The following is a 27,862-nucleotide window of genomic DNA, read 5'->3' on the forward strand; positions in this document are numbered from 1 at the left end:
ACAGCTTCTATTGACTGCATATTCCCTAAGCATTTCCTACTTTCCTGTTTCTTCAAATGCCTTATAATCTTTTATTAGAAACTAGAAATTTTAGATAATATATTGTAGCAACTCTGGATTCTGACTCCCTTTCTGGGAGTTGTTGTTAGCATTGTTTTTTGTTTGTTTATTGACTTGCTTTGACTTATTCTGTAGAGTCTCTCAACTTCAGTCTTGGCTAATTTTCTTTTTTGTTCTTGCTTTCCTAAGTTTGCCTTCCTACAATTAACCCTTAGTTCAGCATAGCTTACTAATTGGTCAGAGGTTGTATTCAAGCACCTTCAGTCAGTAAAGCTTCTATCCCTGGCTGTTGGAGCGCTCTATGGATTTTAAAACACATTTAAATTCAAGCAGGTTATACATCTGCCCTTGCTTATACTTTATGCCTGTTTGTGTCTTCTCTGTTTGTACACAAAATCTCACATTATTCAGGCATATGTACATAGCTAAAATCTTCTCCAGCCTGTCTTGGATATGCACTTAGCCTAGAGCATGGTTACAGCTTTTGAGATCTCTGGGGATAGGCTGAAGCTTATTGAGGCCAACTATGCCTATCCAGTTCCTTTAATATCATTGTCAAATTTCTGGCTATGTTTCTAAGTCTTCTTCTACCAATGTCCCAAACAATATCACAGCCTAAAGACTAGCTGTCACATTAACCTTTCCCATTTGTTTGCTAATACAATCAGTACTGTTAATCATGATGTCTGAAGGCACGGGATTTTTTCCATGCTCCACTCCAAATCATGTCAGCTTTCTCTGAAAAAAAATGTAGTTGGTTTTCATTGCTTATCCTGCCCTGGTAGACCTATGATATTGATGCAGCTGAAGGGATGATGGGAGTAGCTGTGGGTTGAAATATCATAGAGTCCAACTGTCCTTAGCCAGGTTTCAGTAGGTTTACTTTAATAAACACATCTCACTTTTGTTGCATGTCTTTGGACAGTGTTCAGGGTCTCAAAGTTGTTTTTGACATTTCTATCTGGTTTTACAGTGGTTTGGGACAGAAAGAATTTATTGAGTTCCTCTCTCTGCCATTCTGGAAATCCCACCTTTTCGATATAACTTTATGTCCTTATGTCTCTATTGTGTGTTGCTTTGCTGAGACTGCTAACCAGAGGCCGCACCCTTTTCTAGCCAGGAGATACACCTAAGACATAAGTGAGACATCAAACTCTCCGGGCTCAAATTTTATTTATCTATGGTAAAACACCATTTATTTATTATTTGGCTGTGTTGGGTCTTCGTTGTGGCACGAGGGACCTTCTTTGTATCGTGTGGGATCACTCGTTGCGGTGCACAGACTCTGGTTGCGATGCGCTGGCTCAGCACTTGCAGCACGTGCACTTTGTAGCTCACAGGCATGGGAGAGCTTAGTTCTCTGACCAGAGACTGAACTTGTGTCCCCTGCTTGCAAGGTGGATTCTTAACCACTGGACCACCAAGGAAGTCCCTGGACTCCAATTTTAAATCTTGATGGGTGTGATACAAAGTCAGGAAATAAGAAGTTGTAGTTCGTTTATTTGAGCCACACCCTGATAAGATTGTCAATTATCTCTTGCTCGTTACATTTCTGGGACTCCCCTGGTTCTCATTATATACAAAGCCTGGTTGTCTGGCCTTTTATCAATTGTGGAAAGAACCCCTCTATGTTCGTTCAAAAAATACCTTTTCTGCTCAAGTTAGCCAGACCTTGTTTCTGTTGCTTGCAAACAAAGAACCTGACTGATACAGCTTTTCAAAGGATGTGCAGAAGGGACTCTTCTAAAGACTCCTGATAAGAGGCCAATTATTCACTTGACAGTTCTCGGGATTGCTATAACACACGTGCCTGTGGGAAGCTCCTGAGCCGGTGGTGTGCTGTGTGTCTGATGAGATCCCACTGGAGGGGCCAAGTCTGCACCTGTCACCAGCCACAAAGAGGATCCAATTTTTTTTTTTTTTTATCCGTTTCATCTGGAGAACCATCTGGGCTGGGAATAGAAGTAATAATAACAAATCATTGTCACCAGACTTCCTCATAGATAGCACTTCAATTTTTGTGGCTCTTGTTAAAAATCAAGTGTTCAAGCCTGCTGGTGAATAAACAGCCAGCGATCGTTACAAAGGCTGTCCTGAGCTGTCCTGAGACTGAATTGGGACTGGGCCTAAGAACGTGGCATAGAGAGACTTGGCTGCTGGCTGTCTTTTCTGGAGGGGCAAGAGGCTGGAAAGCCCCAGAAGCTACAGTAAGAGGAAGCCCTACTGAAAGCCATGCAAAGCAACATTGTGTAGCAATGGCCTCCTTCCCAATATCATGCATGAGAATCTAGGGTTTTGTTTGATGAGGGCCAGCAGCAGGATGTGGGGGCTTAAGTAAGCAATCTGTGATATTAAGTAACATTAATAGAGGTATATTATCTTAAACAAGGGAGATGATATTTATTTCTTTATTCCATGCTTCTCTGAGCACTCCAAGTTATGTCTTATTTTGGCATCATCTATTTCGCGTGCTATAGACTAAAAAGAACCTGTTCAGAGGAGAACAATCAAGATGGCAAACTGAAACTGCCACATGATAAACAATGGGAGAAACGGAGGGCATTTTGTTTATGGAGGAGGGATTAAGAGGGTGAAATAGAAGAGGGGAGGTGTGATAACTATTTTTAAAGATCTCCAGGGCAGACAGGAGGAGGAAGGACAACATTCATTCTCTTTGCTGCCAGTGACAGCTAGGATCAATGGGCAGAAACTACAAGTAGACACATTTTAATTCCATATCCCTTTAAGTGAAATACTTAAATTTCCCCCAGGGTCACTAGGAAATGTGTTTTCATCTTATAATCTCGTCAAAGAATGTTTGTTTTTGAAAACCAGAGATGTTAGTTTATAAGTACCGACACTGATAAGTGGCTATATGACTTACATATATACAGACATATATATTTCCTGTTTTAACTCACTGTACAAACCCTATTTGTTAAAAAACTATGTGTACTTTAGGCATTTATTGGCTGAAAAATGTTTGAGTTTTAAAAGAATTTGCAGAACCATGTGTAAGAGCTCAGAGAACTGGAAGAAGATACACTAATAAAACCTTAAAGAAGAGATCAAGTAGCTGACAAGCGAGAGACTAACAGTGAACCAGGAGGAAAGAGTGGGAATTAGAAGAAGAGCAAACAGTTCTACAACTGTCAGAAGGAGCAAAGGAGAGTAATCCATCACCTGTAATCAAGGTGGAAGTGCACAGCACAGAAAATGTTAAAGCTGCATGCACTGCATTGATCTTAAGACTGTGGTACCCTACTGTATGGGCTTCCCCAGTGGCTCAGCAGTAAAGAATCTGCCTGCAAAACAGGAGCCACAGGAGACTTCAGTTCGATCCCTGGGTCAGGAAGATCCTCTGGAGGAGGGCATGGCAACCCACTCCAATATTCTTGCCTGGAGAATCCTATGCACAGAGGGACCTGGGCTAGGCTAGGGCCCATAGGGTCACAAAGAGTTCGACATGACTGCAGCGACTTGGCATGCATGCATCCTACTGTATATTTAAATAATCATCCATGCACCACAGGAGTAAGATTCAGGACCTCTGCTGGCTCATCCAACGCTTACAGGTGAACTAGAAAGAGGCCATCTACTGGACACATGCAGCCCTGCAGGTGAATGAATCACTCACAGTGAAATGGCCAGACTTCACCTTTCTCATGTCCCTTCTTCTGAGCATCTTTGTACAGGGAATTGCTGTCTTCACAGGCCTGGACAGTCTTGACATGATCTGTTCCCGTGTTCTGAAACTCACATTTAGAATTTTATATCTGGACCCTTTAAAGACTGGATCAGAAGAATGAAGTTATTCATTGCGTTTGGAACAGAATAGAAAATGTCAATCTACATACAACTGGTAAGGAAGAATTTTCAGAGCTATCCAAATCTGAAATGCAAAGCTTTAAAAGAAAGTAGGCTTCTCACTTTGAAGTGGTTCAAGTAAATATTTGGTTATAGGAAAAAAGAAAACGGTCCAGTTACTACAGCCAAGATCTAAAGTTGAGTAAAATTAAGAGCAGAGTGATGAAGCTGTGTCAATGGTTCTAAATATTAAAATGTATCTGAACCTCCTGGAGGTTACAAGCGTATATTGCCTCAAAGTTTCCGATTCAGTAGATGTTCTAATAGGCTCTTAGCTGAGGCTGATGATGCTGCTTCAGAGACCACATTCTGAGACTGGCCTAGACAGTCATTAAGACATTTTTACGTGGGTATGAATCACTTGGAGATCTTGTTAAAATGTAGATTCTGATTCATCCAGTTTGGGAAGCGGAGGCTGGGGATTCTGGACAAGCTTCCAGGCACTGGTCCAGGGACAAGGCTTTGAGTATCAAGCACCCAGGACTGGTTCCATGGCAGTTGCTGAATCTGAAGTCATGTGACAAGTTACCTCAGCTGTAAAGACTTAGAGGACTGTTGGGCAAGAAGCCATGTGGCTCATTCATTCATTTCACAGATATGAGTGCCTACTGAGTCTCAGCTGCTGGTAAAGGGGACATAGCAATGAAGAGGCACAGACCTCGCCTCCACGGAGCTCGCATTCCAGAGAAGCCAAGTCATGTTTACGGCTCACTCTCCAATCTCTCAGTGATCTCGTCCTTTGGCTTCAATATTTCATACCCCAGCTTATCCCAAGGAAGGAGAAGAAATATAAAGGACTGAAAAAAAGCAGAATAACTTAAAATACTTTTTTTCTTCCCACTTTATTTAAGAAGTATAAAATTTTCTGACTCTTGAAAAAATTTTCAGAAAAGACATTCATATATTGACATAGGCACACTCACTTTTACTTTCTCTCCAATATCTCTAAACAAAATGTACATCAAGATGAACCTTAATGTCATTGTCATGTGTGAAACAGACATGGTTAAAACCTAGATGCTGACTTTTGAATTGGGATGGTTCAAAAATAGGGATCAGGACAGTATTTGGAGGAAGTAGACAATTTTGAAAGGAGCAAATGGGTATTTTCCACTGCCTTCTTCCTTCCTTCCAGAAAGTCTGGGTGAGTGGGAAGGAAACAGTCAATAGATTAGCCATGAAAAGTAGTGGCCTAAAGCATGGCTTCAAATTCTGTCTCTATCACTTACAAATTGTGATCCGGACAAGTTACCTAATGACTCTGATTTATAGTCCTTATATGAAAAGGAGGAATAAAGTCTACCTTGCAAGGAAAAGAATGAAATAACAGTTCAACATGCATATGGTTCACAGTAAACTCTCAGTGAATGGTAATGATAGCAAGATCCAGGTAGACCAGAGTGAAACTCACTCAGTCATGTCCAACTCTTTGTGACCTCATGGACTATATATACAGTCCGTGGAATTCTCCAAGCAAGACTACTGGAGTGGGTAGCAGTTCCCTTCTCCAGGGGATCTTCCCAACCCAGGGATTGAACCCAGGTCTCCCTCATTGCAGGTGGATTCTTTACCAGCTAAGTCACCAGAGAAGCCTAGAAAGTCAGTATAACTCAGGGCTATTTTTAAATATTTATTTTTATTTATTTTATTTGGCTGCCCAGGTCTTAGTCGTGGGACATGGGATCTTTAGTTGCAGCCTGTGAACTCTAAGTTGCGGCATATGGGATCTAGTTCCCTGACCAAAGACCAAACCTGGATCTCCTGTGTTAGAAGCATGGCGTCTTAGCCCCCAGACCACCAGGGAAGTCCTAGTTCAGGGCTATTTTTGAGAGGTGTGTAAGCAATGCAGAGGGAAAATAGCCCTTCTTCTTGGCCAGCCTTCCAGGAAGAGGCTCAAAATACAGTAGAATAATTTTGTTTGGATAAAAAGGAAAACATCAACCAGGTGATAAAGAACTAGGTTAGACTGAACTGAGGGAGATCTGTGGCTGCAACTAGTATGGATTCTGTTCTAGGATTAGGGTATTGGAATTTTACAATAGATACACAAGAACAGCTTTGGATTTGTGACGCTTTTAAATATACCTAAAATTATGATACCCAAAGCTGGTGAAGTTGCAGTTAAACTGCTATACCCATAAGGTTTTGGTGGAAAATTGGTACTATCTTTTAGGAGGGTAATTTGGCACTGTGAATTAGACATTATGAACATGTTCATATGCTTTCACTTGGTTATTTTCCTTTTGGAAATTTATTCTAAGGAAATAATCCAAGTGAAGGAAAATGAGGAAGGTGGTTATTTTTATTACCTGTATTTGAGAAAAAGAACCGGGAAGCAGCTGTAGTAATTAAAAAATTTTTTTAATTTTTACTGAGATATAATCACATGTAACATCATGTCAGTTTAAAGTATGCAATGTGTTGATCTGACATACATATATTGCCATATGATTACCACTGTAGCCTTAACTAACACATCCATCATGTTATATAATTACTGTTTCTTCCTTGTAGTGAGAACATTTAAGATCTAGTCTTTTAGCCACTTTTAATTGTATAATACAGTGTTGTTAACTATATCACACTGCAGTGATTAGATTCCCAGAATCCATCTTCCAACTGCAAGTTTGTACCTTTTGACCAGCATCTTCCCAATTTCCCCCACACCACTCTACTCTCTGTTTCTAGGAGTTTGGTTTTCTAGATTCCACATATAAGTGAGAACATATAATATTTGCATTTATCTGTCTGACTTATTTCAGCGTAATGCTCTCAAGGTCCGTCTAGGTTGTTAGAAATAGCAGGATTTCCTTCTTATTCATGGTTGAATAATATTCCATTGTGTGTATATGTAGACATACACCACTTGATATATCCATGCTTCTTTCATTCATCTCTGGATGAGCACTTAGGCTGCTTCCATATCTTGGGTGTTGTGAATAAAATGCTGTGATAAACGCAGAAATGCACTTATTTATTTGATATCTTATTTTCAATCCCTTTGGATATATACTCAGAAGTAGAATTGCTGGATTATATGGTAGCTCTATTTTTAAGTTTTTGAGAAACTCTATACTGTTTTCCATAGTGCTGAACCAATTTACATTCCCACCAACAGTGCACAGGGTTCTCCCTTAATTTTTTAGATTGATGTAATCCCACTTGTTGATATTTTAGTTTTGTTGTTTGTGCTTTTTGTGTCATGTCCAAAACACTATTGTCAAGACTGGTGTCAAAGAGCTTTTTCCTCTGTTTTCTTCTAGTTAGCTTTTCCCCCTAGAAGTTATATGGTTTCAGGTCTTATGTTTAAGTTTTTAATCCATTTTAATTTTGTGTGAGGGGTATAAGTCCAACTTCATTTACTTCCTGTATGTTGTTATCCAGTTTTTACACCATTATTTATTGAAAGGACTATCCTTTCCTACTGAGTATCGTTGACTTCCAGCCAAGTGTTAGTTGACCACATATGCAAGGAGTTATTTCTGGGCTCTCAATTTTGTTCCGTTGGTCTACGTGTCTATCTTTATGTCAGTATCATACTGTTTTGATTATTATATTTTTTTAGTATAGTTTGAACTCAGGAAGTGTGAGACTGCCAGTTATTTTTCTTTCTCAGGATTGCTTTGGCTAGTTGGAATCTTTTGTGATTCCTTACAAATTTTCAGATTATTTTTTCTTTTATGTGAAAAATGCCATTGGAATTTTGATATGGATTGCATTGACTCTATAGGTGGCTTTGCACAGTCCTTCCTTTACTATAATAAACGGTCTATTTGCAGCTGGGTAGCTTTCTCATTCTGCTTTTATCTCACAGAAGGGCTGGAGTTTCAAAGGCCTTTCTTTCCCCCATTTCACGTTGGTGCCGTCTTTTTCAGTTCAAGGTGGTATTGCTTCTGCAAGTAAAATTCTCTTGAAAATTTTGCGGGTCTTTATGAAATATTATTGTTTCCTTCATTAGGTAAAATTCACAAAACGTCTTTGAGGTAGACCCTTCTCTCCCTTCAACTCTCTATAAATCTGCTAATGGCAACATCCTTGAGAGTCCAGAAGTCCTATCATTTAAGAGGTATGGTTTACAAAGAGTGGCCTTAAGGTCCTTAGACAATATTTTTTATCTGGTTGATGATATTTTTGAGATACCAACTTGGGTCTTTGTGAAATCTTTAAAAGAGTGTTTTAAACTCACTCTTTCTGGATTCATTTTTACCCTGTGACTACATTTTCCTGAAAATCTTTTTCCTGGGCTTGTTTCTACTTTCCATCCTCTGCTGGATAAAAATATTCTCTTTTGCCATTTGTATTTCCTCCAAATTCTACTTGAAAACTGTATAGTTGGTTTTTCAGTTAATCTGTTTATATCATTCTACTCTCATTTTATTAAAGGCAGCTCCAAAGAAGCCAGGTGGCATCTTAAACACTCTGCCTGGAAGTTCTCTTACCCGAAGCATAAAGTTCATTGAGTGCATTTTCTACTTTCCACATCACTGCAGGAGATGGTTTTGCTAAACCTTCTACCACTAAACAACAACAGTCTCTTTTCCTTTAGTTCCTTGTAACATTTTTCCTACATTCTTTCAAGCTCTCGCTGACATACTTCTCATGGCCCTTCCAGCCCTTATACCTTGCCCAGCGTCAATGTCACATGTTTTAGGTTTTTATTATAGCAGCTGTTCATTCCCAGGTACCAAAATTCATTTTGGTTATTAGTGTTGTATGGAAAACTGGCTCAACACTTAGTGGCTTAAACCAACGGTTTTATTTTACTTATGATTCTGTGCATTGGAAACTTGAAAAATGCTCTGCTGAGCAGTTCTCGCTTGAGGTTACTCATGCAGTTGCAGTAACATGTCAGCCTGGGCTAGATGTCCAAGATGGCTCGCTCATACAGTTAGCAGTTGATGCTGGCTGTCAGCTGCAAGCTCAGCTGGACTGTCGATCAGAGTGTCTACGTGTGGGATTCCTAGCATGGCAGTCTCAGGATACTTGGCCTTCTTACATGCTGCCAGTTTCCCCTAGAGCTAACATCCCAAAAGAACCAGACAAAAGCTTTGTGGCCTTGTCTGACCCAGTTCTGAAAGTTACACAGCATCACTTTTGCTGCATTCTGTTGGCTACAAGAAGGTCACTAAGTCATCCCAGATTAGAGGGCAGGAGAGACAGAAACTACATCTTAAAGACAGGAGTGGCAAATAATTTACAGATATGTTTTAAAATCTCCAGACAATATATCCAATTCTACAGAATTGCATGTATACTGTCAATGGAGCAATATACAAGGGGCATATGGAAAACACTGAAAAGAATGAAGAAATTATTAAAACTATTTTGTTATTATGGAATATTTTTCTTCATTTATATTTGGAAGGAAAGATGGAAGGAAGGGAAACTACATACATAGCACAGATCTAAGTGATTCCATGTTTCTGCTTTCTAACCTTTGTTACTTTAGAAACAAAGTAAATTCAGAGAACTGAATTTACTGACCCAAGTGATGGAGGCATTTGAAGGATACAAGGCAGAAAGACAGCGATGAGGAATCTGATTTGAAAAAGTCCAGCAGAAAAACCATACTCATCCCAGTGGAACTTTATCACAGTCAGAAGAAGACTGATACACAAGAGACTGGAGAATGTGGTGGATCAAGGTCTTATGTTTGACAACCCTGTTTGTGATCATCGTACGTGTGTTTGCTAATCTTAAACAGCTGCATAGAATAATGTGCGAGGGAACATGGCAGCTGAAGAACTCAAGAACACTACTGCTGCTGCTCAAGCTGCCTCTCCTGACACTACTGATATGATGGCCAAGGAATGACCTGGAAAATTTCCAGAGTTCCACTGATGAGGAGGAGGCTCCAAGCTCCCCATTGTTGGTTTCTGTTCCCTATGAAGCCCACCAGAAGCCTTCAAGCTCAACTTCCTTCTTAACTCATGAGCACCATATGCCTTTTGCACATTTGCAACAGGCTGATCACTGAAGATGTTTAACAGCTCTCCAGATCCACATAAGAAAAGGGCTTTGTGTAGTGGTTTAAAAGTCCAGGTTTTAGAGTGTTCATTCAGGCACATGGTCTTAGAAGCTTTGCAGGCTGTGTGAGCTTAGCTGAGTTACTAGGCCTTTCCAAGACTCAGTTTCTCTTCTATAAAATGGGGATGACAATATAACAACATCCTGACAGTAAGTGGGGTCTGTACCTGGTTGCTTCCATCCTTTGCAGGATGCTTGGACCCTTGGTGAGAGACCTGGTTGAACCCAGTGCCAATTTACCTCAATCAAGCTGTCAGAGTCTTACTGGGGGCCCTAGAGCTAGGTGAGAAACCCCTTTCCTCCCTGTTGTTGAGATACGCCAAGTCACCTGGCCTGAACTCTAAAATGTGGGGACATCTTGGCCTTTCTGATGACAGGTGGTGGAAGCTCATCCTAGCCCCAGAGTAGTCAGGAGGGTGCATGTCAGGGAAACTGACCTGTGTAGGATGCCAGGATAGGTGAAGGCCCATCAGAACTATGAGCTTTGATCTGTAATTTACTTCCCTGCATCACTCTCACGCCTGTTAAAAAATGACATTCTGGTCTCTGATCCTCTGGAGAACCACATGGAAGGACCTGCCCACATTTGGGATTCAGTGGACACGAGAAAGGGAGCCCTGACTTCAGACTGGCCATAGTGGTGGAATCACCAACAGAGGGCCAGTGGGGCAGAGGCACCATACAGAGGCATGATGAAGATGCTGAGTTGCTGAACTCAAGAGTCTGTGTCCCAGAACATGGGAGATGATATCCAGATGACTGAACTAGCAGGAAAATGCTGTGATGAAACAGAGGAGTATTTTCTGCTAAGTAGGCAAGTCTGTGTATACAGTCCCTTGGGTTACCAGCCCAACACTGTCTTCAGGTGGACCACATCTACATCTATACCCAATGTTGATGGTCACTATACTTAACCTCTACTGTATTGATTAGGACTAATCCCAAAGGATGTAGTTGGCACTGAAGCTTCCAGTCATTTTTGGAAGAAAGAAAATCTCACAGCTAATGACATGGAAAAATTCTAAAACCCTTTTATAAAGAAGAGAAAGGATAATTGGGTTGTCCATGATTTCCCCCCCAAACCATGGATTCCTTCCTGTTGAGACCAAAAGAACCCTCACCACTAATCTTTTTGAGTTCTGGATTTTGATACTGGAGGTTTCGTTTGTTTGTTTAAGAGAACAGAGGGAATTTGATTTTCTGGATGTCCCGCTGCACAAGGAATCAACCCTTTGCTGTGGCTGCTGTTTAGTCACTAAATTATGTCTGATTCTTTGCGACCCCATGGACTGTAGCATACCAGGCTCCTCTGTCCGTGGGATTTCCCAGGCAAGAATACTGGAGTGGGTTGCCATCTCTTTTATCCAGAGGATCTTCCCGATCCAGGGATCGAATCCAGGTATCCTGCATGTCCCCTGAATTGCAGGCAAATTCTTTTACTGCTGAGCCACTGGGGAAGTACATCAACCCTTTAGTTACTGGGTACTGGGGCAATTCATGAAATCCCAGAGGAGGTGCTGGGTAGCTGGTAGCAGTGAGACAAACAGAGGGCTAGGTCAGTATACCTTTACCAAGGAGCATGAAAATATTCCAGTGTTTTAACAACGGGAGTAGCTGAGCACCGATGTACACCTAACTTACACACAGCACAGGTGCTCTTACCGTGATGCCATCTCCTGACCAGGTACAGAGAGAAGACTGAAGCTCTGGGTCCCCCAAGCTTTACTGAGAAAAGGATAGGAGGTCAACTCTGCTTCAATTCAGGCCATCTTCCCTGCCAGACAGATAGATCCACATACTTTCCCTATCCACCATTATCCATATAGCATAGTCAGGGAAGCTATGGAGGGAGGTGAGATCTTGGGTTAGTGCTCCTTCTCCCCATCCCCTACCTCTGTCTCCTGAGTCTCCAGAGCGAGGCAGGTCCACATGATACCCAATTCCCGTTTCAGGGTGTGCTCAGCCTTGCCTAAAATGAAAAGGTTGACTTATTTTTAACTTCAGCTCTTCTGCTTCTGGACTGAATGAATGCTGGCTGATTCGTAGCTGGCAAAATGGAACTATTTCCATGACCACAAATCCTCATTCAAGGTCCCCACAAGCTCAGCCCACACCCTCCTACTCCAAATCAATGAGGCTGACTCAGTTTCCTGGTGACTCACAGCAGTCCTGGCTTTATCAGGCAGCTAGCTCCACAGGTTGAACGCGGCTTGGGGTAGAACCCACGACCTCTGGGAATCAGAGCATCGCACATGGCCACTGTGAGAGGCTCAGTGTGGTCCTCAGATCCCCTGCATTTTCCTCATGGCCTGGATCTCCTCACTGTGCTGACTGTCTGATTCTGAAATGGAAGTGTGAACAACAGCGTGAGGTGCAAAGGCAGATGGAAGCACATGGCTAAGATCACTACAGAGCCTTGATTCCTAACCCAATTCAAAGGCTACTTGAAATCAAACACCTTGGGATATTCAGGCAACCTGATGATCAGCTGCTTAGAAAATCTGGATTCTAAACTCCCAATCATGGGGAGTTACTCCGGAAGGAAGCAAACTCTATTGTTGGTGACATGGAAAGACTCGGAAGCCCTTTTATCAAGAAGAGAAGGGAAAATTAGATTTTCCCAATAAAACCCATAGTCCTTCCTGCTGAGACCAACAGAACTCTCAACACTAATCTTTTTAATTCTGGGTTTTGCTGCTGGAGTTCTTTCAAGAGAGCAGAAGGAATCAGATTTTCTTAAAGGAATATGTTCCTGACCTAAGATCAACCTTTTTACATTCACTCTAGTAAATCTCTGTGCACAATTTACAATACTCACTCCTGCTGGCAAAAAGTTGATAATCTTTTAATAAAAACATCCAATTCCAAGATGATGGAACAAAATACCTTATCTTCTCCTAATTCTTAATTTTAATAAAATCTGTGGGTTCTGGGAATAGGGCTTACAAGTAACAGGTAAATGGTTCCTCTAGGGATGAAGCTAAGGAATTTAAGAGGGCATCTCTTTGTAACCAAGTCAGGGAAATATATCTTTAAATAACCCTGAATTCCTGTCCCTATACCCTAATGATGAAATTTTTGAATATTTCCAAACAACTGTTAAATTGTGATGGTTAATTTTGTGTATCAACTTGGCTGGGCCACAGTGCCCAGATATGTGCTCAAACATTCTTCTGAATGGTTTTTGGATGAGATTAACATTTAAACCAGTGGACCTTGAACAGAGCAGATAGCACTTTATATTGTGGGTGGGCCTCATCCAATCAGTTAAAGGTATGAATAGAACAGATGACTCACCTCCCCAAACAAGAGAGAATTCAGCAACAAGTGGTCTCTAGACTTGAACTGAAGCATTCTCTTCTCTGGTCTCCAGCCTGAAGGCCCATTCTGCAGATTTTGGATTTTCTATCTCCATAACCACATGAGCCAATTTCTTAGAATAAATCTCTTTATTTGTACATATATATCCCATTGGCTTTCCCCTGGACTAATACCAATGTGTTTCCCTATTTCTCTAATATGATTCCCTGCTCATATTCTCTTCTCAATCTTGGCTAAACAGTGGACTCACCAAGGGGAGCTTTAAAAAATACGGGTGCCTGTGTTTCTAACTGCAGAGTATGATTTAATCCATCCAGGCTGTGGCTGGGACATCAAGATTTTAAAAGCTTCCCAGATGAGGCTGAGGTGCAATGAGATGGCTGAAAAACACTGTCTTCTAGCTCCTTGGTCAAATAATGTAAAGAAGAACTGCATTGGAACTCTACAACCATCCTATTTCTAATCATTTCATTGGATCCCTCTGCTGGGAGTCTCACCCTTATGGATTCCAGAACAGGGTCACAATGTCCCAGGAATCGACTTTTTCTCACCCACCTACTTGTGACAGTGCTTGAGGTCACCAAGTGTAAACCAGGTCATTTTGTGTTAACACAGATTTTGATCTTTCAAAAGAAAAATATGTTTTTCATTTAAAAGTTTTACATTAATTCTTTGACACTGGCAAGTGGCGAGTTAATTTGCATCTGTTTTACTCTTGAGGAAACTGGGGTAAAACAGACAATTTCTTTGCACAGAATTTTTCCTAAGAGCCAAAACTGTCCAGTGAAGGAATAAATTGTCTTTTGAGAATTTCTTCCCATAGTGCCTCTTATGAAGTCATGGAACCATGTCCTCTGCTATATTTGCACATGAGCAAAATGACACGCACACAAGGTTATCCATTAAGGTCTGGATTGTGGAAGTAAAAGACCGGAAACAACCTGAGTGTCTACCACAAGGGACTGGTTAAAAAATTATAGTACATCCTAAAATGACCTGCTACACTGTCATGAAAGGGAATGAGGCAGCTCTTCATGCTCCGATATGGAAAGATCTAGCTGTGTGATGGAGGTGGCTTGGACCAATTCACGAGCACAGATAATTAGCTTCTCTTCCTAACTCTGTACTCAGTGACCTCACACAGCTTGAAATTGACCATGGTAGTAGTTACACCACGGACATATGTAAATACTAGCAATCAAGGCACTCGCTACCTCACAAAAGCTGGTCGTTAACTACTTATCAGCATACCACTGAAAAGATCTATAGAGCCCATTGTCAAGTGAGTAAAGCAAAGTGCAACACAATACGTGTAGAATGCAGGCAACTATGTGAAAATAGAGGAAACTGCATGTTTAAAAACTTCCTGTTTCTCAATATTTAAATTCTATTCTATTGCTGTATGACCCAGCAATTTTACTCCTAGATATATATGCAAAAGAAATCCATATGGAAACTTGTACACAAAAGACTATAGCAGCATTATTCATAACAATCAGTAGGTGAAAACAACTCAAATGTCATTCATCACCAGATAAATGAATAAACAAATTGTGGCATATACATACAACAGAATGTTATTCAGCCATAAAAAAGAACAAAGTAGTGATACACTCTACAACTTGGATGAACCCTGAAAACATTATAAGTGAAAAAAGCTAGACAGGAAAGGTCATGTATTGTATGATTTCTTTTATAGGAAGTATCCAGAATAGGCAGATTCATGAAGTTGGAAAGCAGATTAGTGGTTACCAAGGCGGGAGGCTAGTGGGGGAGAAATGGGTAGTGATAACATAACTGCAAGGAGATCCAACCAGACCATCCTAAAGGAGATCAGTCCTGGGTGTTCATTGGAAGGAATGATGCTGAAACTGAAACTCCTATACTTTGGCCACCTGATGTGAAGAGCTGACTCATTTGAAAAGACCCTGATGCTGGGAAAGATTGAGGGCAGGAGGAGAGGGGGACCACAGAGGATGAGATGACTGGATGGCATCACCGACTCGGTCCAAGTCGGTCCACCGACTCTGAGTGAACTCCGGGAGTTGGTGATGGACAGGGAGGCCTGGCGTGCTGCGATTCATGGGGTCGCAAAGAGTCGGACATGACTGAGCGACTGAACTGAACTGAACATAACGGTTAATTTTATCTTTTGCTTTTTCTGGGGTGCTAAAAAAGTTTTAGAGACGTGATGACTGCACAACATTGTAAATACACCAAATGTTACTGAATTGTACACTTTAAAATTGCCATATGTCAATTTTACCTCGAGTTAAAAAAATGCCTCTGGGATTTTATACATATAAACTGTATTGTATAAACTAGTTGGCTCTGGAAAGGAGAACTGGGTACCTGGGCAACAAAGCATCAGGGTGCCTTTTCGTTGTATGTGCTGGTGGGTTGTTTAGACGCTAAGTAGTGTCCAACTCTTTGAGACCGCATGGACTGTAGCCTGCCAAGCCCCTCTGTCCATGGGATTTTCCAGGCAAGAATACTGGAGTGGGTTGCCATTTCCTGCTCCAGGGGATCCTCTTGACCCAGGGATTCCAGCATTGCAGGCAGATTCTTTACCACTGAGCGACCAGGGAGGCCTTTTTTGTTGTATGCCTTTTAAAAATAATTTTACTGAACTACAGTTGATTTATTTAATACTATGTTAATTTCTGCTGTATAGCAAAGTGACTCAGTTATACATTTTTTTTTCTATTATGGCTTATTATAGTATAGTGAATATAGTTCCCTGTACTATACATTAGCATGTAGTTGTTTATCCATCCTATATATGATAGTCGCATCTGCTAATCCCAAACTCCCAGTCCTTCCCTCCCACTCCCCCCTTCCCTCCCACTCCCACCTTCCTCCCCACTCCCGCCTTCCCCTTGGCAACCACAAGCCTGTTCTCTATGTCTGTGAGTCTGTTTCTATTTTGTAGATATGTTCATTTGTGTTGTGTATACCATTTTTGTACTTTAAAATTCTGAACCATGTGGACAAAAGGGGATACAAAGATCTAAACAGATGAATGTGTTCTCTCTACAAAGCCCAAGATATGTAGATAAACAGGTAAACAATGAGTTAGTGGCAGACCACAATTAATTTAGAGTCTACAAATACAGATTCTAGCTCAGTTCTCCAGATGCTAGCTTTCTAGAGGCTTCCATTGGCTGAGCTAAATTCACCATCAGTGGGAACATCTTTCCAGAGGGCAACTGGCATCTGGATGACTCTGCCCTGTGGACAGAGGACATAGGGGAATGTTTGGGAGCCCTGGTGGTAGAGTGGGTGAGGCAGACTTGGGGAACGGCCATATGTCCTTGGGTTAGGCATGTGACCCCTCTCTACCTGCTGATGTAGCATGAAGACTCGCTCTGCCTTCATTGTTCAATTGTACAAGCTTGATATTTTACCAATAACTTTCTGAGACCTCCATTTCTTCTGTTTTTACAAATCAAGACTGTATCATTGAAGTGGAGGATGAAGAACAAAGAATCAAACTCCTAAGAGCAACCAGAACTATGATTTACTGAATGCTTACCTTGGGTCTTGTATTTTAAATGTATTGCTTTTGACTCTTAAAACAGCCTTAGAAGTGATATATTTCAACCCTCATTTTAGACACCACAGAGAATTTGAGTAACTTGCTCATAATAACACAGCCTTAGTAAGAGGGCAGAGGTTGGAATCCAGGAGTGCCTGGCTTTCTACTCTATCATGTTTCATCATGGAACCAAACTTGCAAATTTCCAAAATCAAAGCTATTTCTCCAGTTGAACAATCATGGAATCTAGATGAAAGTTGGAAGAGACCCCAAAGAGTATCAAGTCTAACCTTTCTCTGACATGGAACCTTAACCTCAACATCCTTGATTTTTTTATGGGGAGCTCACTACCTCATGTGGTGGTCCATTCCATTTTTAGACAACTCTAATTTCTAAGAAGACTCATAATGTCCTATTTGCCAGTCAGATTCACCTGCTATTTTCATTACAACTTCATTCATCCTGATGAGGCCATCATTAAGACATTTTCAGCTGAAATCCTGAATCCATTACCTCCTGGACTTGCAATAGGTCCCTTCACCATTGCCAAATAAAGTCCCTCTAGAACATCAGTGATGCAGACAAAGTCATGAAAGGGATGCTGATTGCTGCTTCAAATGAATCTGGGATAGGTGATTATCTCTTCCTGAGAAAAGGTTTTTTCTGGATGGGATGTATTGTCACTCGGGACAGAGGTATAGCATATATTGCAAAAGTTTAAAAATAATCAGAGTCGTGTGCATGCAACACAATTCCTCAGTTAATTAAAACACTGCAAAAAGCACTGAAAGCTGATTTTTGTGCTTCTCCTTCTTCCTGGTTTTCAGCTTCTCTGGCAGTTTTCTGTTGACTTGAAGGACAGTCTGCTCTAAACAGTCAACAATGAGCTAATGTCGCTAGCATTCTGCACCTTGACCTTACTGTAAGATCCAACTGCTCATAATGGAGATTAAAAATGTGTAAGAATTAAGAAGGGGGTAGCCAAGGTCTTCTGAGTGTGGGAGCCATGCTCATCTGATTCTCCACAGGGAAAACAAAATATGTTTATGTGATTGTGCAAACTGCAGGAAACTAAAAGCTCAGGGTCAGAAGAGCAATGTGGCTCCTCTGGGATTTCAGGTGGCAAATCGGATTGAGAATTGTAACTTTAATGAAGACAACAAAAATCACATAATTAACACACACTGTTAACACCTCATTAGTCTCCTAGGGCTTAAGTTATGCTAAAAATAATCAACACATTTTGCTTAAATAGGGTGCTCTTACAGGTGGTCTTGAAGGCGGCCTTGGCCATAGCAGAATGAGGCCACTGCTCTGCAGTTTCTTCAGATGTTTTAAAGCAGGACTTATCTTCATCCCCAGGAAAGGATTATTAAAGACATGTGGAATCACAGAGTGGAAATGAGTGTATTATTAAGAGCCTCTCTGACTCTGAGCCTGACTACAAAATCTTACATAACCCTATTTCACAACCCAGGTCCCCTAAGTTAGGATTGTCTCCTAAATGAATCTGCCAGGAGGCATTGGTACTGGCTACAAGCCAAGCTGTAAAACTGATCAGTTTTGTTCAGTATGCCTTCTTTTCCTAGTGACAGTCTGAGCATTAAAACTCCTAAACATTAGACGTTTACCTCCACCTAACTCCTTGGAAGAAAAGTTATGACCAACCTAGATAGCATATTCAAAAGCAGAGACATTACTTTGCCAACAAAGGTCTGTCTAGTCAAGGCTATGGTTTTTCCTGTGGTCATGTATGGATGTGAGAGTTGGACTGTGAAGAAAGCCGAGTGCCGAAGAATTGATGCTTTTGAACTGTGGTGTTGGAGAAGACTCTTGAGAGTCCCTTGGACTACAAGGAGATCCAACCAGTCCATCCTAAAGGAGATCAGTCCTGGGTGTTCTTTGGAAGAAATGATGCTAAAGCTGAAACTCTAGTACTTTGGCCACCTCATGCGAAGAGTTGACTCATTGGAAAAGACTCTTATGCTGGGAGGGATTGGGGGCAGGAGGAGGAGAATAGGATGACAGAGGATGAGATGGCTGGATGGCATCACCAACTTGATGGACGTGAGTTTGAGTGAACTCCAGGAGATGGTGATGGACAGGGAGGCCTGGCGTGCTGCAATTCATGGGGTCACTAAGAGTCGGACACGACTGAGCGACTGAACTGAACTGAATCTAGTTTGGCCCATAACTGCTTTGACCAATGGAATTTGGAGGAAAGATGTTGCAGGAATCTGAGCCCAGGCATTCAGAAGGCCTAAACCTTTTGCCATGCCCTGAGCTCTCAAGTATAATGTCTGAGTTGTTGTTTAGTCACTAAGTTGTGTCTGACTCTTTGTGACCACTTGGCCTGTGGCCTGTGAGGCTCCTCTGTCCATGGGATTTTCCAGGCAAGAATACTGGAGGGGGTTGCCATTTCCTTCTTCAGGGAATCTTCCTGACCCATGGTTCGAACCCGAGTCTCCTGCATTGGCAGGCAAATTTTTTACCACAAAGTCACCTGGGAAGCCTGGGTATCCTTATCATAAAACAAGGCCACATGGACAGGGCTTGGAGGATGAGTCATCACATGAAGGATGATCACACAGAGGAACACCTGAGACTCAGATATCCAGCCCAGTGGCAACCCAGTTGCCCACTGACAGAAAGTGCAAGAAAGAACCCAATAGAGACCAGTAAAGGAGCTGCCAGCAGCCAATCCTCAGCTAACCCATTATCTAAACAACCCATGAAACATGAAAAAAATGGTTGTTGGGGTGCATGCTTCAGGACAATAAATAACCCAAAGACCTCCTCTCTGCCCTCCCCTTTTAAAAATCTGAAAGTACAGTTATTTTATTTGGTGGGAATGTTAAGGACTCTGAGCCCAAGAGGCAGCATTCCAGTAGCTCTGAGAAAACTGCTCCCTCTGCCCCACTTTTTAAGATTCTGTTTTTCTCTTGGGCACTTCCCGTCTTGTAGGATCTTGGCTTCCCGACCAGGGATTGAACCTGAGCCCTTGGCAGTGAAAACATGGAGTCTTAACCACTGGACTACCAGGTAATTCCCACTCTGCCTCTCCCCTGACGATGCCCCTGTTCACCATCTCTCTGGGCATTTCCAAGGTATCTTCTAACATGTTTGGGAAAATCACCTACGTGTATTCACATGTGCTCATGGAAGCAGGTCTCCCTCCATTTTTTGGCAAAATAATATTCACTGCGATTTTTGGAGATAAGACAGCAGATTTCTTTGTCTTACCTAAGAGAGAAATACTAAGTTGTTCCTTAACTTTTCTTGCTCTCGTTTTCTCTCTGGGTAAAAATAGGAACACCACAACCCCTGTGGGATTAAACAGCAAAACCCTGAGCTTAAGGGGTGGTAGTGCTGATTGGGGAGAAGGGTGAGAGTCATTGCTTAATTTTGCTGCCCTGTACATCTCCCTAAGTTTAAGAGTCAGTGATAGGTCTCCAAGGGGATTTTTCAAGTAATTCTCAACTTGAAAACTCTTCTCTTCCTGTCAAAAGTCAGGGCATACAACAAAACTGCTTCTACCCTCTAGTGAAGATTGGAGCTTGCTCCAGAGACAGGCAGGGAGGCAGCAAGCAGCCATACAGGTCTGATAGACAGCAAAACAAGGAATTTGTGAGCATATTGAAGGAACATTTACACAGACCTGTGCAGTAGCCTCATCACTAGGAAAGGTAAAGTTTTAGAAGTATTGTTGACAAGACTCTGTACTTTAGAAAGCTTATATTGACTAAGTAAATGGACGGATGATGGAAGGATAGACAGACAATGGATGGATAGATAGGTGGATCATTGGCAGCTCTGCTCATGGGAAACAAGCATTTAACATTGTGAGACCCAGAGAAGGTCTGTGAATGGTGCAATACAAGGATGATAAGGAAGATCTGGGTGCAATGTTTCTTTTAGCTACATCTGGTTAAGGTTTACATCATTCCGTTTAGATAAGAAATAGACAAGATTTTGTGGTTATTTCTAGCCTGAGTCCTCTTTATTCATGCTTAAGTTAATTGTAAGTAGTTAATGCCACAGGATGAGCTTGGTTCTTCTCATCTAATCTTCTTGCTGTCTTTGTAAAATCTCAAATTAAAGAGCTTCTTTAGTTCCTTAAAGAACTAAAGATAAATATCTGAACTAGTGTTGCAGTCATTGCAAGCCGCCTCCCTAATAAACATTCTCTTCCTTCTTAATAAGGCAAATTTAATTTTGCTAGGGTAGCAGTATTTTAGGCTAAGCACACTTGCTCTGTCAGAGTCCCATGAATCTAGAGATGCCCTGTGATACATTCCTCACCATGAGACATAAATTGAAGGCATCAGGGAGACAGGGTGCTTCCACTGCCCCCTCCTTCTGAATGAGATGGACATCTGGAGGTTTCAAAGCCAACTTGCAGGACGGAGGCAGCAAGCATGAGGTCAGAAGTCTACACACTGCTGATGAGGAAAAGGAAAGATGTGAATTTCCTGAGCCCGGAGCCACAGTGAACGTTTTGTTCCATGAGACAAACATCCAAGTGTTTAAGTAACCTTCTATCATATTTGTAGCCAAAAGCACCCCTGGCAGTTACTTCTGGGTTCTTTCTATTGAAAACTGCAGCCTAGGTTCTAGTGCCCAGGTAGGTAAGGGGGAAAAGCATTCTTAACTAAGCATTGCCTGAATAAAGGTGAATTCCTTACTGGGGATGGTACATCGTATTAGTATAGGCTACAAATAAAGAAACCCCTGACTCGTACTAACATATATAATAAATCACAGAGTGGAAAGTCCAGAGATAAAAAAGACTCAGGTGCAGAACCGTTGCAGCTCAGGGATCAAAATTATTCCATCCCTTTGCTTGACTGTCCTTGGGGAGCCCCATGTGCTGGCTGAAGTAGATTAATCAGGAAATTTTCTTGGTGATCTGAATCTTCTTGGGTAGAGTTGGATACTTGAACAAAATGTATGCCTATCAGCAAGGAAAAGCAGGGGTTGACAGTCGTATCCGTGACACACAGGCCATAGAAGTTCTCTGTAAAATGTGGAAAGCCCCAAAGGATGAATGACGGCAATTCCAGCAGCCTAGAGCCAGCATTGATCTGAACATGTTCTGCTGCCACTTGAAAAACAGAGGACTTGTTTTCTTGTCCATTCAGCTAAAATTTATGGCCTCCAAGTGAATGGTCTGATTCATTCATCCCATTTGACTGGTCTCATAACAGGAAGTAAAGTATCCCAAGGGACCAAATAGCCCTCTTATAAAATTGGAATATTTGAAAAAATAAACAATTCCTTCCTTCTCTTCCTCCAAACTTCCTTCTTCCTTCACTGGTGGTACCTAATAAATCCAAACTCTGTTTACATGGAAAGAAGAGATTCCAAAATCTATTTAATAACAGGACAAAGTCACGGATGCTTATTAGAAATAGTCTTTTTTTTTTTCATCGTGGAGCTAATGTCCTTAAGGATTTTAAGAAGTGGCGCCTCACTGGGAATAGATGTGAAAACTGAGTGCAGGGCCCTGTGATGTGCAGACAGCTTCCCAGGAGTTCTTTTCTCCCCAGAACACTAATCTTCTTGTGGGTAATCTACCGCAGTGCTCACTGTGGCATCTGTTGTGGAGAACAATTCCTAGGGCCAGGAACCACTTAGGAGATATCTAGAATTTTGACAGCGAGGCACCCATGTTTTCCTTTGGGGAATTATGTCTTTCTCTCTCTTCCTTTGTGGGTTGGTTGTGCTGACCCTGGCTCCTGGCTATTGGTGGGCCTATCACAGTAGTGTATTCCATTCTCATCCACGCTGCAGCTGGTTCATATGTGGGACCCAAACAAGCCCCCTAGCCTTAACCTGGGACTCCTGTTGGACTTATTAGGGGTTGCAGGGTTACTGGACTATAAGACACTGGATTGTTCGGTTCTGTGAACCCATAAACTCCTGTTTGCTGAAGTTGGCTTGAAGGAGATGTAGCTAATATAGTGACAGATACCAGTATCTTGACTCCTCTAAAGGAGGATCAGTTACCCATGGTGAGATAAAGACATTTATTTTATATTTACACGTCTTCCCATACCCATCCTGACAACTCTGTGCATTCCCTAGCTCAATTTATTAAAATGAGCAATTCTTAAAACAAACAAACAAACAAACAAAAAAAAACCAACAACTAGAAGTAATAGAATGAGAGTGTGGTGGTTACTATGTGCCAAGCACTTTGCTGGTTACTTTTATACACGTATCTCATTCCATCCTTACACAATTACTGTCCTGTTTTCATTCGTGAGGACCTTGAACTTGGAGTGGATAAGGTCTGTGAAGTGGTGCCCAGTTCAGCTAACCCAAGCCAGGTGCAGCACTCACCGTTCCTGAGGTCTCCATCAGAACTTGGCAGAAGGCTTCAGAATTGATTAGCTCCTCAATAAGACAACCATTCAGCAATGGATAGAAACGCCTCCTCTTTCTTACCTAGAATGGTTACTCACTACAGGCTTGATCTCAAACTGTGAGACTGAACTTTAAGGACCAAAAACATAAAATCCAAAATTCCATTTAGATGACTTTGTCTGGAAAGAATTTGAACTTGAGGTTATTTTCACACCAGTGAGGTTCAGCCCAACAGCTGCCAACTTGATTATTCTGCTAATGTTTACAAATGTCTTTGCTTTTCAAATTTACTGAAGTACAATTTACAAGCAATAAAATGTATGATCTTTGATAAACCCTCATTTAAGCATCTCATATTCAATATAGAACATCTCCATTACCCCACTTTCATCACTCCAGAAAGATTTCTCATGTCTCTTTGCAGCTAATTCTGATACACATCCATATTCAGCGCCCCTTAACCCCCATCGTAGGAAGCCCTTGTTCTAATTCCTATGACAATAGATTAGTGAACCTGTTCTAGAACTTCATTTGAATAGAATCACACAATACGTACTATTTTGTGTCTGGCTTCTTTCACTCAGGGTGACACTGTTGACATCACTCTACCTTGCTGTATGTACTAGCAGTTTATTCCTTCTTATTTTTGAATAGTGTCCAATTATGGAAATATAACACAGATGATCTATTGACCTGCTGATGGACATTTGTGATGTTCCCGGTGGAACACTTACGTTTAAAGCTCTTATGCATATTCTTGCATAAGTCTTTGTGTGGATATTCATTCTCACGTGTCTTGAGTAAATATCTAGGAATGAAATGATTGGATCACATGTTATTTGCTGTTGTTCAGTCGCTAAGTCATTTCCGACTCTGTGACCCCATAGACTGCAGCACGGCAGCCTTCCCTGTCTTTCACTATCTCCTGGAGTTTGCTCAAACTCATGTACATTGAGTTGGTGATGCTATCTAACCATCTCATCCTCTGCCACCCCATGCTAAGTGTATGTTTAACCTTGTGAGAAACTTCTGAAAACTTTTCCAAAGTGGTTCACCATTTTACACACTCACCAATAATGTAGAAGTTCTAGCTATTCCACATTCTCACCAACATTTACATCATCCGTGTTTTTCTTTTTAGTAAGCATATTGATGTACTGCTACTGCTACTGCTAAGTCACTTCAGTTGTGTCCGACTCTGTGCGACCCCATAGACGGCAGCCCACAAGGCTCCCCTGTCCCTGGGATTCTCTAGGCAAGAACACTGGAGTGGGTTGCCATTTCCTTCTCCAATGCATGAAAGTGAAAAGTGAAAGTCAAGTCGCTCAGTTGTATCCGACTCTTAGCGACCCCATGGACTGCAGCCTACCAGGCTTCTCCGTCCATAGGATTTTCCAGGCAAAAGTACTGGAGTCGGGTGCCATTGCCTTCTCCGTATTGATGTACAGTGATATTCAACTGTGGTTTTGTTTTGCATTTTCTTGATGACAAATGAAGATGCTTATTGGTCATTTGTACTGAAGCATTGATTAAATTATTTGATCCCATTTTTAAAATTGGGTTATCTTTCTTATTATTTCATTGTAGACATTATCTATACATTCTGTATACAGGTCCTTTGACAGACAAGTGTGTTAGTAATACATCCTGGTCTGTGGTTTCTGTTTTCAGTTTTATAAAAGTGACTTTTGAAGAACAAAAAAATTTTTAATTGAGACGAAATGCAATTTGTCCATTTTCTTTTATAATTTATGCTTTTTTTGTTCTACTAAGCAAACTCTACCTACTTGAAGGTCATAAAAATTTATCTCCTACACTTGATTGGTAGAGTTTTCTAATGGGTCTTGAAGTCAGGTAGTATCACTCCTCTAACTTTTTTCCTGCAAAATTATTTTAGCTATTCTAGATCCTTTACTTTTTTACATACGTTGTAGAATCATCTCTTCAATTTCTACAAAAGTCTGCTGGGCTTATGACTAGAACTGCATTGAATCTGAGATAACTGACATCTTAACAATACTTATTTTATAATCCATGAATATGAAATAACTATATTTAGATCTACTTTAATATCTCTCAGAAACATTTTGTATTTTTGTACATTTTAAGGGTTGAAGTATTAAAATCTTTTTATAAATTTATTACTGAATATTTTATTCTCTTTGATGTTCTTATAAATAGTATTTATTTCATTCTCAGTTGTTTTTTGCCAGTATACAAAAATCCAATTGATTTTTATTTACTGGCTTTGTATTATGTGACCTTGCTAAATTCTTTTAATTAATTTTTATTGGAGTATAATTGCTTTCAATGTTGTGTTAGTTTCTGCTGTACAGCAAAGCTAATCAGCTCTACATATATCCCCTCTTTTGTGGATTTCCTTCCCATTTGGGTCACCACAGAGCATTGAGTAGAGTTCCCTGTTCCCTGAGTGTTAATACACAGTATTTGTTTTTCTCTTTCTGACTTACTTCACTCTGTATGACAGTCTCTAGGTCCATTCATGTTGGATTTTGTCAAGAGCTTTCATGCATCTATCAAGATAATCATATGGTTTTCATTCTTTAATTATTTGTTAATACTGTGTATCACATTGGTTGATTTGTCTATATTGAAGAATCCTTGCATTCCTGGGATAAATCCCACTTGATCAGGACATACGATCCTTTTAACCTTGTTAAATTCTTTTACTATTTATAGTAGTTTTTAAAATAGTCCTTGGAATTGTCTCTGTAGACAACCACAGTGTTTGTATCAAGTTTACTTTCTTCCTCCTCAATATCCATCTTTTTTTTTCTTGTCTTACTGCACTGGCAGGGACTTCCAGGACAGTAGGTAGGAAGAACAGTTCCAATCTTAGGTGGAAAGCAGTCAAAATTTCTCCATCACCCATGCTGTTATCTGTAGGCTTTTCATAGCTGTCTTTGATGAAATCAAGGAGGTTCCCCTCTATTTCCATCTAATCAAGGAGTTCTTATCATGAATGGGGATTAGCTTTTGTCAAATACTTTTTCTTCTCTTATTGAGATAATCATGTGATTTTTCTCCTTTATTCTGTTAATGTGGTGAATTGCATAGGCAAATTTTCAAGTGTTAAACCAATATTGTATTTCTGAGATAAATTCTACTTGGTCATGATATACTTTCCCTATTATATATTTTCTGGATTTGTTTTGCTAATATTTTGTTGAGGAATCTTTTTCTGTGTTAATGAAGGACATTAGTCTGTCAGGATTTTGGTTTCAGGTTTATGCTAGTGTTGTAAAATAAATTGAGAAGAATTTTCTCCTCTATTTTCTGAAAGAGTTTGTGTAAGTGTGATATTACTTCTTTCTTAAATATTTGATAACTGGTAGAATTCACCGATGAACCCATGTGGGCCTATGCTTTTCTCTGAGGAAAAGATTTTTGAGCTACAAAAAAATATATTTTTAATGTACAGGGCCATTTAAATTATTTTTCCTGTATCAATTTTGGTAAGTTGAATTTTTCAAGAATTTTTCCAATTTATCTCAATTATTGAATTTATAAACAAATTTACTCAGAATATTTAATTATCTTTTTGATAGCCATAGGATATGATGTGTTATGCCTTCTTCTATTTCTTACACTGGTAATTTGGATTACTCTCTCTTTTTAAATTAGTTTTACTAGAACTTTATCAATTGTATTAATCTTTCCAAAGTACCTTCTTTTGGCTTTTTAAACTTTCTCTAAAGTTTATCTGTTCTCAATTTCATTGATTAATGTTTTTTATTATTTCTTTCCTTCTGCTTACATTGTTGTGATTTTCCTAGCTTCTTAACACTTAAACCTCCCTATTTTTCTAACATAGGCATTTAAAGTTATATATTTTCCTCTAATAACTGCTTTGGCTACATTCCACGAATTTTGATATGTTGTTTTCATTATGATTCACTTAGAAATATGTTCTAATTTCCCTTAGGGTTTCTTCTTTGACTCATGGATTATTTAGTGTGCCTTATTTAATTTTCATGTATTTGGGAATTTTCTAGATATCTAATTGTTATTGATATCTATTTTTCTTTCATTGCAATCAGATAACATATTAACATAATCTATAAAGCTTTAACTTTTTTAAATATAATGAAATCAAGATAGACTAGGATATAGTCTACCTTGGTGAATATTTCATGTAAACTTGAAAAGAACATTTATTCTGCAATTGTTGGGAAAATAATTTTAGTCATGTTGGTTGATAGTGTTGTCCAGATAATCTATATGCCAAGTGTTTTTTGTCTATTTCTTCTATCAACTAAAAAGAGAATATGTTAAAAAATGTCCCGGTGGCTCAAAGGGTAAAGAGCCTGCTTGAAACGCAGGAGATCCAGGTTCGATCCCTGGGTCAGGAAGATCCTCTGGAGAAGGAAGTGGCAGCCCACTCCAGTACTCTTGCCTGGAAAATCCCATGGACAGAGGAGCCTGGTAGGCTACAGTCCATGGGGTCGCAGAGTTGGACACGACTGAGCAACTTCATGGGCTTCCCTGGTGGCTCAGACAGTAAAGCACCTGTCTGCAATGCAGGAGACCCAGGTTCGATCCCTGGGTTGGGAAGATCCTCTGGAGAAGGAAATGGCAGCCCACTCTGGTATTCTTGCCTGGAAAATCCCATGGACGAAGGAGCCTGGTAGGCTACTGTCCATGGGGTTGCAAAGAGTC

The 27,862-nt window shown here is 40.5% G+C and overlaps 1 protein-coding gene across 14 annotated transcripts in view; it reads left to right on the forward strand.

Moving 5' to 3' along the window:
• Nucleotides 1-27,862, forward strand: part of SOD3 (superoxide dismutase 3) — a 155,565-nt gene that overhangs the window by 31,495 nt on the left and 96,208 nt on the right. For 13 of the 14 annotated variants that reach the window (XR_008717021.1, XR_008717016.1, XR_008717023.1 and 10 more), the window contains exon 2: nucleotides 19,778-19,855. The exons of the other annotated variant lie outside the window; for it this stretch is intronic. The gene's annotated coding sequence lies outside the window, so the exon portion shown is untranslated. The remainder of the gene's footprint in view (nucleotides 1-19,777; nucleotides 19,856-27,862) is intronic. 14 annotated transcript variants of the gene reach the window in all.

This window comes from Bubalus kerabau, chromosome 7 (genome assembly GCF_029407905.1).
Source record: "Bubalus kerabau isolate K-KA32 ecotype Philippines breed swamp buffalo chromosome 7, PCC_UOA_SB_1v2, whole genome shotgun sequence".
In the NCBI taxonomy this organism is placed as follows: Eukaryota; Metazoa; Chordata; class Mammalia; order Artiodactyla; family Bovidae; genus Bubalus; species Bubalus kerabau.